At 32.3% G+C, this 15,108-nt stretch overlaps 1 protein-coding gene across 4 annotated transcripts in view; it reads left to right on the top strand.

The window, feature by feature from the left end:
• The window catches only part of LOC115877355 (protein dachsous), a 569,521-nt gene that overhangs the window by 532,572 nt on the left and 21,841 nt on the right, over positions 1-15,108 (top strand). The window lies entirely within an intron of this gene.

Raw genomic sequence — 15,108 nt, 5'->3', positions numbered from 1 at the left:
TAAACAATTTTATTTGACGTTATAAAATTGCAATTTTTACTCATTAAAATGACAACATTCATTAAAATAACCAAAAGATAAGTCATTCGAATTGTTTTTAAAATATTACAGTATTGAATCTGTGGATGGTTCTTAGTAAAACGTCGTTTAAATATTAATATTTTACTAAAACACGTTTTTAGGTGTTTCAAGTTTAATGTTTTTTATTAAACTATTTAAAACCAACCGCCATACATAAATTTCGTTACACAGTAGTTCGACGGTTAATTTTAAGAAGCTCTTGAAAAAGACTTAACAAGCGTGTTTTATTAAAAATTGGTGTTATTCAGATTGCCTGTTTTGTTCAGCAGACTTCTTCGTTCTTGAAAAATTTTAAGAAGATACAATAATCAATCAATAACAGTTCCCAATAAATACACACATACATCACAGTCATCTCAGTTTTAATAATGTAATCAAAGGATATGGGTTATATTACATAGTAACTAGTAACCAACACGTTGGTTATTATACACAGGGTTTCCCATTTTCATGTGTTTTATGGGGTTTCTCGTCTATGAGACATACAAAGATGCGGTTTTTACATTGCTGTACTACTTTTTTATGAAACTAAAGATGCTATACACAGCTTTGTCCTAGCCCCTTTGGTTTCTGAAATACAGGGAAAATTTGGAAATTTTGCATTTTTTGGCCCCCTTTATATCTCGGTTATCTTATAACTTATCGAAAAGGCGAAAACTGGGTTCCATAGAGTTTTTCAGGTACAACTCAATGGCATAACCAGATTTTCGCTGCGACTTCATTCGCCGGACGATCATTCTTGAAATGTTTGGGCCATAACTTACGTTTTTTTTTCAGGAATACCTTGTATATTATTTTATATGTCTTGTTCTGAACTTTCTACAAATATAGTATACTATACTTATTTTCATATACAGGCTGGTCTGAACTGTATTCCGGAAACTTCGGCAGCGTATTCTGCAGATAAAAATAAGTAAAAAAGTTCGTATAAATGTATGTCCTAAAATGCTTAGTTATATTATAAAATGCTTAGTTATATATAACTTAGTTATATTAAAAAATATATATATTTATACGCCGTAAATGTATATGTTTTTACTCAGTAGTTTTATACCGGTACGGACGAAAAGTTATTAGTATTCAAACCAGTTAAAAATGTGTAGGTGGCGCCCTCTACTAGTAGTAGGAGTCATATTAGTATAGTAGGAGTCTATAAGTAGGAGTCATATTGACATCAAAATCAAATTTCTCATGTCAAAAAACTCCCAGATACCAATTTGCATCCAAATATTAATGTTACTTCTGATATTATTTGGAAAAAATCGAAATAAAAATGAAATTTCTACACCCTGTATCTCCGAAACTAAGCATTTTAGGACACACATTTAGACGAACTTTTTTACTTATTTTTATCTGCAGAATATGCTGCCAAAGTTTCCGGAATACAGTTCGGGCCACACCGTATAAAGTAATAAAATGCATCATTTAACTTTTTAACATAGTCGCCCGGTTAAAATTATGTAATCAACATAATCAAATAATTTATTCGAAGTCAAATTTCGTTTATTGAATATTCCACGTTAGTTTCTGCGTGTACAATTATTGACAAGTGCATCAAAAATATCAATACCTCAGATTGATAGGGGGAGTTGCTAAAAGTTGGGAAGGAGGGACACAAGTTCATTTTTAAAGCAAAATTATCTGGTAAAATCAAATTACGCTTTTAAATTAAAAACTCACGAAAATGATACACCCTGTAGGTGTAGTACCTACTGGGAATATTAAGTTCAGACTTTATCGAAATACCATGTATCCAAAAAGCCTGGTTAATTAAGTATATTTCTTGTAGTTTAAACATTAGCGACGAATCTTTTATAGCCAGCGAATTGGTATAGATGTTTTAGATTACATATTATAATTGTCTATAAAATTAACCAGATTTCTAGATACTTTGTATATTCTCCAGCTAGTTTACAATCTAGCCAATCAAGCACACTTTAATCCTTAACATTAATTATTTCCTAACAAATATTTTAAAGACGCCAATTTCCCATATAAAACCTCCTCACTAATTCAACGCTGTAACACAACGCTTTCCGTATAATTCAATGGACAAAATTTGATTATAACAAGGCGTCGCGCGTCGACGTGAGCGTCGGCGTCGCTAAGCGTCACGACGCGATGCTTCCATTCCTGCTATCCTGCTAGTGAGTGAGGAGCTTTCTGGAAAACTGAGGACGCTATATGCGTTTCCAAATTTCCCTTTGGATTGCTCTGTAAAACTGCAACCCTCAAAACCTATAACTTACATACCATTTAGTCTCTGATACATCCAAAGTAAATTACATTGTACTAGACGTATATAATATACTGTTTTAAAGTTTTTATAATATCTTTTATTCATTTTCTTTTTCTAAAACATGTTTATCTTATTGAAATTTCCATATTTTTTTGCTCATATAGATAGATTTAAACAGTTTTTAATTCTAAATCATTCACAAAAAAATATGATAAATATAAAGGGAAATTGGGTTAAATGTTATTTAATTTCTATATTATATTAAAAAACATTTTGTAGTGACGGATATTATTAAAAAACATGTTGTAGTGGTTCTATTCGAAATGTGAGGAAATTATTCAAATGCATCAAGCTGGTGTTATACTCCTCCTGAAAACTAGCGTTTCAGCAAATTACTTCTATCATTTCTAATCCCCTGTCAGTGAAATATCGCTCCAACGTGAAAATTTCTGAAACTACTGTAGGGGAATAAATACAGTAGGGTATAGGAGTGTACGTATTTAAATTGCGTATTAAACGTATAGATCTATTTTTAGTTTAGTGGAAACAATCGATTTCGAATAAAAAGTGAATATATTAATAATTGCTTTCTGCGGAAGCTATATCGTTTCAGCCCTTTTCAACTATATTTTTTATAGTCACTGCGATTTAAAAATCGCAATCGCAGTTTCAATTATTGTGATTGGAGAAGCGCGCTGTTTTTACTTATCTCTATTAAAAACAATTTTTATCTTTTTATGGTGTTTCTCGTTTCTCAATAGAGATACAAAAATGATGCGATAGAAAAGATACAAATACAAAGAAACAATACAAAAAAAGAGATACAATGATAGTGATGCGAAAACCGACATCACCATGCTACTTTTTATTAATCTAAAGATGCTATACACATATTTGTAGATATATCATCTTAGTATAGAGTATAGATACATGCATATGTTACTGTAAATGTCCGAAATGCGGTTAAACCTAGGATAAGCGCGCTCAACCTAGGATTTACCAAAAACATTAACTAATTAGGTTAGCATGGTTATTTGGAGGGTGTTAATGCATTGGTTAGCCTGGTTATTTGGAGGGTGTTAATGCATTGGTTAGCCTGGTTATTTGGGGGTGTTAATGCATTGATTAGGTAGTTATATGGTGGGGTTGGTTGGTTTTTACTACCACTTGCTTTTGGTAAATCCTAGGTTTTACCGTATTTCGGACATTTACAGTAACATATATTTCTAAAGCATCTTAGACTTCTTAGTTCTTGAAATACAGCGCGAATATGAAAATGTTGCATTTTTTGACCCCTTTCATGTGTTCCTTATCTTAAAACTTATCGAAAAGTTGAAAAAAGTTCGATAAAGTTTTTTTGACGTAGAATCCAGGGGTGTATCTAGTTTTTTGTTGGGAACTGTCGTTCTTGAAATATGACCCAAACTTATGTTGTAGCAGTGCAGTTTGGGACTATGTTTATGTAGATTTCAAGGTCCACTATTAATATATTTAAGCCATTTATTTTAAATTGATAAGGCGGATTTTGTAACTTTACGCCTCAATTATTGAATATTTAAAAACAAAACTAAAGCATCTTTAACGGTCAAATTTTTAATTAATGACTTTCACTTGAAAATTCCGCAAAGTCGCGAATCCGACGTCTCATCGAGAAGCTCCATTCCCATCACCAGTAGCCTCTGAACAAACGCCGTCAGGCGGTAAGTCTTTTGTCGTCAAATATACGCTGTTTAACGCCATTAAACTAAATGGCTTTAAAAAGAAAATATTAAAAAAAATTAAAAGGCGTGCTGCATTAGCTTAAGCAAACAAAACGGGCCGTAAAAGCCGGGACCGTAATGTATGTACAGAAGGAAGTTTTCTGTTTGCTCGGCGTGTTTGACTGTAAGATTTAAGACGATGGACTATAAAATAGTGAAAATTATTCTCCCTTCGTATTGTTCTAATATTTTATCGGCTTCCTCGAGGAAGAATGTAAATACGTTGTTGCTAATGTGAGTTATATAATTGTAGTTCTACAGGATATCGTTTACTTTATTGATGGAGGAAGTCGTAAGACTACTTGGCTGATAATTGCCGGCTCGAAAATTGTTTAATAAGCAGATTATTGCGCATCGCATGCAAATTCTCTATTTTTGTTAATGAGTTTTTAAGATCTTTTATTAATGAACTAGGAAGGTAGATATACAATGACTTTGGTAAAATTCTTTACAGTATCATAAATTGTATTAAAATATAGTTCTTTGGATGACTTATTATTTGTCTCTTTCTTTAATTCGTTAGTTTGTTACAATAAATATCTGTTATTAATTTTTAACAAATCTACTTTCCCAATTATTTTTTCTGTCTACTCTATTATCTCATTGTTTATTTCGTTATTTCCTTTGCGATTCTATTTTCACACCAGTTTGTGTGTTCATACAAATTAACAAACAAATTTAAAAAAAATGTCTATATACCTATGTGACGGATTTATCTCTCCAAAAAATCGTATATGGGTATTTCGCCACTGCAAGAAAATCTACAAAATAAAACAGTTATTTTTTGTAAATCAACATCTATAACATCGATAACAATTAAATCAAGTCAATTAAACAAATTTAAATTATTTTATTTTATTTCCATGCGAAATAAAATAAGTTGTATAATTTTTATAAGCTAAAATATTGTTTATTTTTATTCCATGTGAAAGTTTAGTTAGATATAGGTAGTTGTTTTATTTTCATTACGTTTCGATATTTTTTGTCTTTTTTGTATATATATATATATAATATATATATAATATATATATATATATATATATATATATATATATATATATATATATATATATATATATATATATATATATATATATATATATATATATATATATAAAAAGCTGCCCTCTTATTAATTATTTTACTTGAACTTATTATCGAATTTTTTTGTCTCTTTTTAGTTTTTTGCCGTATTTTTATTCATCACATTTATTTAGCTATCTGGTTTTTGTCGTCTTTATGTTTATTAGACAACATAGGTTTATTAGTTACTAGGACTAAGCATAATAGAGATAGCTTATAATAGAGCTTCTGTCTAAAATATGAACGTTGTATTTATTATACAATATGATCGAAAAAAAACGGCGTCAGCGATGGCTATGAAATGAAGTCAACACCGTCATTTTATATATAAAGTTATATAAAGTGGTCAGAATTAAAATGGATCAAGACCAATTTGCTATTATTTTAAGATAATCGTCTTTATACGTTTATAGAATATTGTTTTTTTCAGTAGAGAAATTAATTAACTTATACTTTTCGCATTAAGCAGCTATAGTTTGTTTATCCAACTTTGATTTTTGGTTAGAAATCACGAATTTTTTAAAAAAAGCCTATACCTATGTGGGGGATTCATCTCTCCAAAAAATCTATATTGAACCACAAACAAAAATGTAATATACAAAATACCATGTGAATGTCACAAAGTTTATATTGATGAAACATCTAGACACTTAAATGTCAGAATAAGAAAGGGCGACTTTCACAAATCTAAGATTTGTCAGCATTCACAGGACACATGGCACAGAATAGATATATCAACGACGACAAAATTATAATGAAAGAAGCGATAGCCTCTAAAAGAAAAATAAAAGAGGCTTTTTAATACAATCTAATAAAAATAAATGTAGGCCAGTAAACGTAGCCGAGTATTATATCTAAAGGTGGAAAAAATTAGTAACCAACCGATCTCAACGGGAATGTGTAGATAATGATCTCCTATTTAACTCCTCAAAAGTCCCATTCGGTCCCAGTGGGGGAAGTTTGAAAAAAAACCGCCGCTATCTTAGATTTTTTAGTTTTTTTCAAATATCTCCGTTTACATAACTTTTTCCGAAAAAACTAAAGATACCTTTTTTGTAGAGAATTAAATTTATAATATTTTACCTTTAATCATTATTTTTCTAAAATAAATAGTAATAGAGATAGAGCAATTTTTTACTACAAGTTTTATAAATTTTCCAGTTTTTTTAAACTAATCAGCTATAATTTTTGCGTTAATATAGATAAACCAAATATAAATTTAAGCATTAAGACAATTAAAAATAACGTTTGAATATTATTTATTAAATAAAGTTATTGTAAAAAAAATATTATTAAATTAAAAAGTTATTAAATTAAATCTTCTATGACGTCATCCTGAGCGTCATTTTCGTCCTCAACTAAAATACAAAAGTTTGTTTTGTTTTTCAAAAAACTGATTCCGTAGCTCTGACCACACATTGAAGAACATTTATGACTTAGTTTTCTACAAGAGCAATCAACTCTCTTTGCAATGGCAAAAAATTGATTTTAGTAGGTCAGGAGGCGGCACATCTTCTGTTGATTGAATAGGTGTCAGATTATCTTTTTGATCTTTCTTCCATCCATATTTAAAGGATCTTACTTGTTACCAATCCCTTCTTGAATCTAAAAAATACAACTTATAAAATTTCCTATAATAGATATATCTTTACAGTTACCTGAAAGTATGTCCTGAGTAAATGGAGTTTTGCAGAGTTCTCAGTTCGAGGCAAATTAGCTAAATTAAAGATAGTCTTAAGGGTTTGTCTTGATGTAATCCTATTGTATAGAGTGTATCTAATAATAATAATATAATAATATCTCCCCCGTTTATAGCGTTTAACGCCTTGAGAGTAGCATACAGCTTGCCATGCTAGAGCCGGGCACGGTTAAGATGGTAAATATGCTTAATATAGCTTGGGCAGTGATATAGCTTTAAAAGATAATTTAGTTCTGAGTGAAACAGGTCAAAAATGTGCCTGTCGGTACTGAAAAAAGATGATCTTTGTCAATACCTCGACATATTTTTAGAAAAAAATTCTAACAAAAATGACTTGTTTCAGTCAAGATTAAATTATATTTTAAAGCTATATTAAACATATTAACCATCTGAGATACACTCTATACAATAGGATTACATCAAGACAAGCCTTTAAGACTACCTTTAATTTAGCTAATTTGCCTCCAACTGAGAACTCTGCAAAACTCCATTTACTCAGGACATACTTTCAGGTAACTGTAAAGATATATCTATTATAGGAAATGTTATAAGTTGTATTTTTTAGATTCAAGAATGGATCTGTAACAAGTTAGATCCTTTACAATATGGATGGAAGAAAGATCAAAAAGGCAATCTGACATCTATTCAATCAACAGAAAATGTGGCGCCTCTTTGATACGAACATTTTAATGAAACTTGTGTAACTAAGCCACTCGGCTAACGCCTCGTGGCTTAACGTTACACGCGTTTCATTATGATGTTCGTATCGAACTTGTATCATTAATAACTATAAGGAACTCTATTTCGGATACTTATATTAAACATAAAACCAGCATAAGAGCTGATAGAAGATATATCTATCTCGGAACCCTTTCTTCATTCAACAAATAGCGCATAAGGAAACGAATCAAAGTGCACAAAAGGTCGCGTCAATTCCTCACGGCAATTAGCCTCTTCTTTTTGCCGAAGCAGAAAAAAGAAGAACAGTATTAAGTTACTACGGAGGAAATTAATAAGGTATTTCAAAGATCGGACGAGAGCTCTTATAGAAAGTGTCAACGGTTTATTATTTGTGCCCGGGCGGAATGCCGAAAGCATTCTTCGGCTGCCGAGTCGGCGGTCGGAATATTCGGCCGACCCGTTTGGCGTAAATTGCCCCATCTTGCGATACGATTTAATCATCCCTGGATAGAACATTGCCGTTTCTTTTGCCGTTTCTTCTTTACTCCGCAACGCGTCTCGTGCGAATAATCCCGAATCTTTGAATAATGCGAAATCCTTAATTTATTAGCAACTTGAAGACATTAGTAACTTCCGAAAATGTGAATTATCATTATAACATAGAAACTCTCCACTAGTTCGGTAGACTATTTCTTTTGACCTATGTTTCCTATATATTAGTTTCGTTCGCAAAGCATCAAATAATGGTTTACAAGGGACCGACGCATGCGCATGAAGTCTAAAGAGTTTGCCGAAGTAAAATTCGTGATCTCTCCAAGAAAAATCCTATATTATGGGTAATTCGCGACTGCAAGCAAATATACAAAATAAAATAGTTATTTTTTTGTAAACACTGCTGGCGTTAATCCAACGGAGACTAATAATTGTTAATAGTTAGGTTTACTGATAAACAAATTTTCCTAACGAACAAAAATATGCTTAACGTTTCGGAAAGTTTATCTCTTTCCGCCGTCGGAAGCAAAAAAATACAAAGAATAAAGAAAAAAACAGTTTAAAATATTTAAATGCAACTATTTGGGAAGACTTTAGTTTTTTAAAACAGATGAAACCGTTGACCTTCTGCTAAAATAACATTATATGAAGTTAAACTTCAAAATTAACAATTACTACCTGATAACAATTACTTAATAAGGCAAAACCAGAAAGCTTCAAACTTTCTGTTTGATTATGTTTAATTTGTTTTTAATTTTTACGTATGTTATGTTTATTTATGCTCTTTAAAATCAAAAAAGCGATTGCCATACATTACTAACATCTACAGATGCATGAGCAATACATTAGGCCAGTCAATCTGGAGGTTGAGGTGGAAATAATTAGTAACCAACCGATCTCAACGGGAATGTGTAGATAATGATCTACTAATCCTATTTAACCCCTCAAAAGTCCCATTCGGTCCCAGTGGGGGAAGTTTGAAAAAAACCGCCGCCATCTTGGATTTTTTAGTTTTTTTCAAATATCTCCGTTTGCATAACTTTTTTCGAAAAAACTAAAGATATGTTTTTTGTAGAGAAGATCTACGTTTATAATCATCTGCTGATGATGCTAACATGGTTAGCGAAACGCGCGTCCAGTGTAAAAGTAAAAGTGTTTTGGTGTATTGTGGTGATTTAGTGTTTTTATTTTACTATACTGTTAACGCAAAAATTATAGCTGATTGGTTTAAACAAACTGAAAAATTTATAAAACGTGTAGTAAAAAAAATTGCTCTATCTCTATTACTATTTATTTTAGAAAAAAAATTATTGAAGGTATAATATTCTAAATTTAATTCTCTACAAAAAACATATCTTTAGTTTTTTCGAAAAAAGTTATGCAAACGGAGATATTTGAAAAAAACTAAAAAATCCAAGATGGCGGCGGTTTTTTTCAAACTTCCCCCACTGGGACCGAATGGGACTTTTGAGGGGTTAAATAGGATTAGTAGATCATTATCTACACATTCCCGTTAGATCGGTTGGTTACTAATTATTTCCACCTCAACCTCCAGATTGACTGGCCTAATGTATTGCTCATGCATCTGTAGATGTTAGTAATGTATGGCAATCGCTTTTTTGATTTTAAAGAGCATAAATAAACATAACATACGTAAAAATTAAAAACAAATTAAACATAATCAAACAGAAAGTTTGAAGCTTTCTGGTTTTGCCTTATTAAGTAATTGTTATCAGGTAGTAATTGTTAATTTTGAAGTTTAACTTCATATAATGTTATTTTAGCAGAAGGTCAACGGTTTCATCTGTTTTAAAAAACTAAAGTCTTCTCAAATAGTTGCATTTAAATATTTTAAACAGTTTTTTTCTTTATTCTTTGTATTTTTTTGCTTCCGACGGCGGAAAGAGATAAACTTTCCGAAACGTTAAGCATATTTTTGTTCGTTAGGAAAATTTGTTTATCAGTAAACCTAACTGTTAACAATTATTAGTCTCCGTTGGATTAACGCAGCAGTGTTTACAAAAAAATAACTATTTTATTTTGTATATTTGCTTGCAGTCGCGAATTACCCATAATATAGGATTTTTCTTGGAGAGATCACGAATTTTACTTCGGCAAACTCTTTAGACTTCATGCGCATGCGTCGGTCCGTTGTAAACCATTATTTGATGCTTTGCGAACGAAACTAATATATAGGAAACATAGGTCAAAAGAAATAGTCTATCGAACTAGTGGAGAGTTTCTATGTTATAATGATAATTCACATTTTCGGAAGTTACTGATGTCTTCAAGTTGCTAATAAATTAAGGATTTCGCATTATTCAAAGATTCGGGATTATTCGCACGAGACGCGTTGCGGAGTAAAGAAGAAACGGCAAAAGAAACGGTAATGTTCTATCCAGGGATGATTAAATCGTATCGCAAGATGGGGCAATTTACGCCAAACGGGTCGGCCGAATATTCCGACCGCCGACTCGGCAGCCGAAGAATGCTTTCGGCATTCCGCCCGGGCACAAATAATAAACCGTTGACACTTTCTATAAGACCTCTCGTCCGATCTTTGAAATACCTTATTAATTTCCTCCGTAGTAACTTAATACTGTTCTTCTTTTTTCTGCTTCGGCAAAAAGAAGAGGCTAATTGCCGTGAGGAATTGACGCGACCTTTTGTGCACTTTGATTCGTTTCCTTATGCGCTATTTGTTGAATGAAGAAAGGGTTCGGAGATAGATATATCTTCTATCAGCTCTTATGCTGGTTTTATGTTTAATATAAGTATCCGAAATAGAGTTCCTTATAGTTATTAATGATACAAGTTCGATACGAACATCATAATGAAACGCGTGTAACGTTAAGCCACGAGGCGTTAGCCGAGTGGCTTAGTTACACAAGTTTCATTGAAATGTTCGTATCAAACGTGTATCATTCAAAATTTAATCTACGACGCGACATGAGGGACGATCCAAAGAGATTTGATTTAATTTAAAATATCAGAGATATCCTCATAAAAATTAAAATTTAAAATTATCAGGTGCCCATATTAGTCGACGCCGTGGTAACCGTGCTTGTTGATTGTTTCCATTTTGACTGATGTTCAATTTTGTGTTAAACATTCAGTTTTAGCAAAAAGCAAAAAATAATCTTAATATGTGTGATTCTGATTCTGAAAGTGTCCCTTCGGATATTGAAGGCATTGCGCAAAACGGTGTCCATTCCCTACTTCCCAAAAAATCAAGACAAACGTACGAGCAAGCCTATGTAAAACTTGAAGATTGGTGTAAAGGGAAAAGAATCAAGAATAGTACTAACAAAAAGGTTCTCCTGACATATTTTGAACATCTTTCAACATAGTTCATCATCAACATAGGAAGGCTTCATCACTTTGGGTATATTATTCCATGCTAGTTATATCAGTGAAGAAAAATACAGATATTAGTAAGTACGTCCATTTAATTGCATTTCTAAAAAGAAAATCGGAAGGATTTCAGTCAAAAAAATCGAGAATTTTAAGAAAAGAAGACATAACTCGCTTTTTGTTGGAAGCCGATGATAAAACTTATTTCCTGACAAAGGTTTCATTGATAGTTGGAGCCTGCGGGAGCCTGCCGGCGTATCAAGTTGACAAATCTGCAGCTGCAAAATGTTAAAGATGAAGGACAATGCATTCATGTCATTATTCCATTTACGAAAACAAAGATATCACGAGATTTTTTTATAACGAAAGGGAATGTTGAAGGAATAAATATGGTGGAAATGGTTCGAAGATATATAGCTATGCGGCCAAGCAACACAGAGCATACTCGATTTTTTGTGGGGTACTGTAAAATGTATTAAGCAACCCGTTGGCATTAATACTTTAGGGAAAATGCCGTATAAAATAGCATTGTTCCTAAGTCTTCCAAATCCACAACAATACACTGGACATTGTTTCCGTAGATCGTCTGCGTCGTTGCTTGCAGATTCAGGAGTGGATTTATTAACTGTTAGAAGACATGGTGGTTGGCGCTGTAACACAGTGGCAGAGAGCTATATAGAAAATTCCAAAGAAAATAAGAAAAAAGTGTCATGTAATATTTTGGGTAACATTTTTGGCAATGATGGGTCTTCAACAAGTTCAAGCACTCAGGACATAAATTTACTTTCTAAAAATTCAACTCACCTGTCATTGTCTGGAATTAATTTAACCAATTGTACTGATATTATAATTAATGTTTACCTAAATAAACGTATTTTTTTTGTTTTCACTCTTGGCTTTAGGTCGTTGGGGTTGCAAAGATGTTTCTAGATTTTGTTCATTATTTTTTTATTTTATGACTACGTTTCGACAGTATATGTCTTTTTCAAGCCTCTTGAACGTAGCAAGATATATACTGTCGAAACGTCGTCATAAAATAAAAAAATAATGAACAAAATCTAGAAACATCTTTGCAACCCCAACGACCTAAAGCCAAGAGTGAAAACAAAAAATATATAGTATACAGGTCAAAGAAACGAAACAAAAAAAAAATAAACGTATTTAGGTACCTTTTTTTGCTTGTTTCTTATTTTAAAATTTGCGTGTTATTATGAATTCATAATAGCACTAGTGCTATTATGAATTCATATCCACGACATCCAAATGACAATGTTAAATGTGTCATAATGACATTGTCATAGATTAATAATATTATATTTTTATATGAAGTTTTAAGTTCTATGTTCTATGTTCTATGACAAAATTCTATTTAAATGAAGTTTTAAGTAGTTACCTACTTCGATTATCATTGTTTTCTGATTTGAACAACAACTACGTTTCGGATAGTGATGTCACGGCGATTTTTTTTTAGTGAATATTACATCCAGTAACCCATTATCCAGTTTCTCAAATTGACTTTTACGATTCTTTCATTGGAACGAACTACATAAATACTAGGTACACATTTCACATTGTTTAAAAAAATTGGCACTCTGTAACGTATACACACGGGTCAGTTGTATTTTCTGTTATTGTTTGGATGTCTTTTGACGATATTCTTCCCTGGCTCGTTGGACAGACGTACAGACTTCACTTAGCAGTTGAAAAAGTGTTAAGTGTATTTTTTAGCTTTTGTCAGCAGTATACTAAGATTTCTTTGAATGTGGTAGACAATCATTCAGTATTGAAACTGAAATAACATCAGTTTACATTTGATAAGGGTCAGTGATACTTCTGACCGAAACGTTCTGTTAATCAAAATAAATTAAGACAATGGAAATCCGAAATTCTTTTAGTTTATACTAAGATTTGTTCTGCATACATTTTTTTTCAAAAAAGGGGCCGTCCTCTGTCGAAAAGACTGTGACCTACGAGGCCAATTGTGTTGTCCCCTTTCTATATCTGCATCCATTCTGCTATCCCTATACCCTGTTCCAACTTGTGCAGGTCGTTGATAGGATGAGAGACTCGTTCCTCTGGTTTCCCAAATAATAACTGTCGATTGCGATCCAGAGCCTCGCATTGTTCTGACACGTCACAAATGACATTAGAATTTTTTTCTTTTTCAATAAAAGAAAAGACTTAGATTATTTTATTAGGTACTACCCACTGTACATTTTTAATTGTAAAATTAAACATTGTACGTTATATACCCATACTTCCAAACCACTTTACTCGTTGTGTATACATTTAGCATAAGCTAAAGTCTGTCCAACGGGTCGGGGAAGATTTCGACGAATGACAACCAACAAATGACAGAAAAATGGGATTTACTTTTGAATTAAAAAGATAGGCACAACTGTCACTGGCATTCATAATTGGACAGGATGAGAGACTCATAAAGCACACAAAATCATAATAAATAAAGACAAAAGAATTCACAATTCGTATCCATGACTGCCCCGAGAAGAAAATCGAAAAGTATTATCAGATAGATATGAGTGCTTTCGAATATTATCAGTTTAGTAGATAATGTGCTATCGTAACCATTAAAATAGTCAACAGTAACAAGTAAAGTTGAACGATCCGTTCAACACGCATCATTGTCCATCTCAGTCTGTACTATCAGATACTACTGATGACTACTCTACATTTGATAACTGTTTACTAAAATTATATATGCTAAGCATACAATTCCTACGTGCCATATCATATATATGTAATTAGTTACAATCCATGATTTTGAATTGTATTTTTCTACTGTGTTAGTATCATCATCATAATTCCAAGCTTATTTCCAATTATGGTGTAGCCTCCCTTACCCATTTATGTGCAAGGGATCTATTATCTTCCTGTAATTGGGCCCATTGTTGTTTACTGTTCGAAATTATTATTGGCGAAGTTATTCCCTAATATCGTCCCATCTTAGCTTTGGTTTTCTCGTGGCCCTCTTAATCTGTCGTGGGTACCATGTTATAATTTTTGTAGTGGATCTGTGATCTGTCCTTCTTGCGGACTGCACTCTACATCCAAAAATTCAACATAAGCAGAGTTTACACTGTGTCACTTTGGATGTACAACCAAAATAAATCACTCAGATTGAATTCATCCAAATTGAACATCCTTGTTTACATATTTTCATCCAGTTCGCAGGAGTTCACTGTTTCATCTTCCGCAGGCTGCCACCTCTCCCAGTGTTTTCTATATCGAGGTTGGCCGCAAGGGTCGGCGGGGCGTCGGCGTCTCTTGTTTACATTTTTCACTTGCCGTTCAATCTGGATGAATCAACGGTTCGTTGAACGCTTCTTTCAACAAAAGTAGGAAGACCGTCAACTTTGTTCAATTTTAGTGTACACTTTGGACAGTGATGATAGGCAATTTATACTTATCACTTTGGATGATTCATCCAATTTGATAAATGTAAATGAGCCTTTAGTTCTAAATTCTTAATAAAGTTAACAAAATGTTCCGACTTCTTTATTTAAGATGATGTCTCTCCTACTCTCCTACTAAAAGTTTAACTGTTTCTATATAACAAAAACTAAGTTAACGAACTACTTAAGAGTTTCTGAAACTGGTTAATTATGGCCAACTTAGATATTGAATATCTAAATCAACACTACATTGATTGATATAACATGACAATCGGGCTTAAATAAAAGATCCACTATCATGACGTC

The sequence above is a fragment of the Sitophilus oryzae genome, unplaced genomic scaffold, assembly GCF_002938485.1.
Source record: "Sitophilus oryzae breed Bouriz unplaced genomic scaffold, Soryzae_2.0 scaffold_1447_pilon_pilon, whole genome shotgun sequence".
NCBI classification, from domain to species: Eukaryota; Metazoa; Arthropoda; class Insecta; order Coleoptera; family Curculionidae; genus Sitophilus; species Sitophilus oryzae.
The sequence above is the reverse complement of the archived record's forward strand: the minus strand, read 5'-3'. Positions and strand labels throughout refer to the sequence as shown.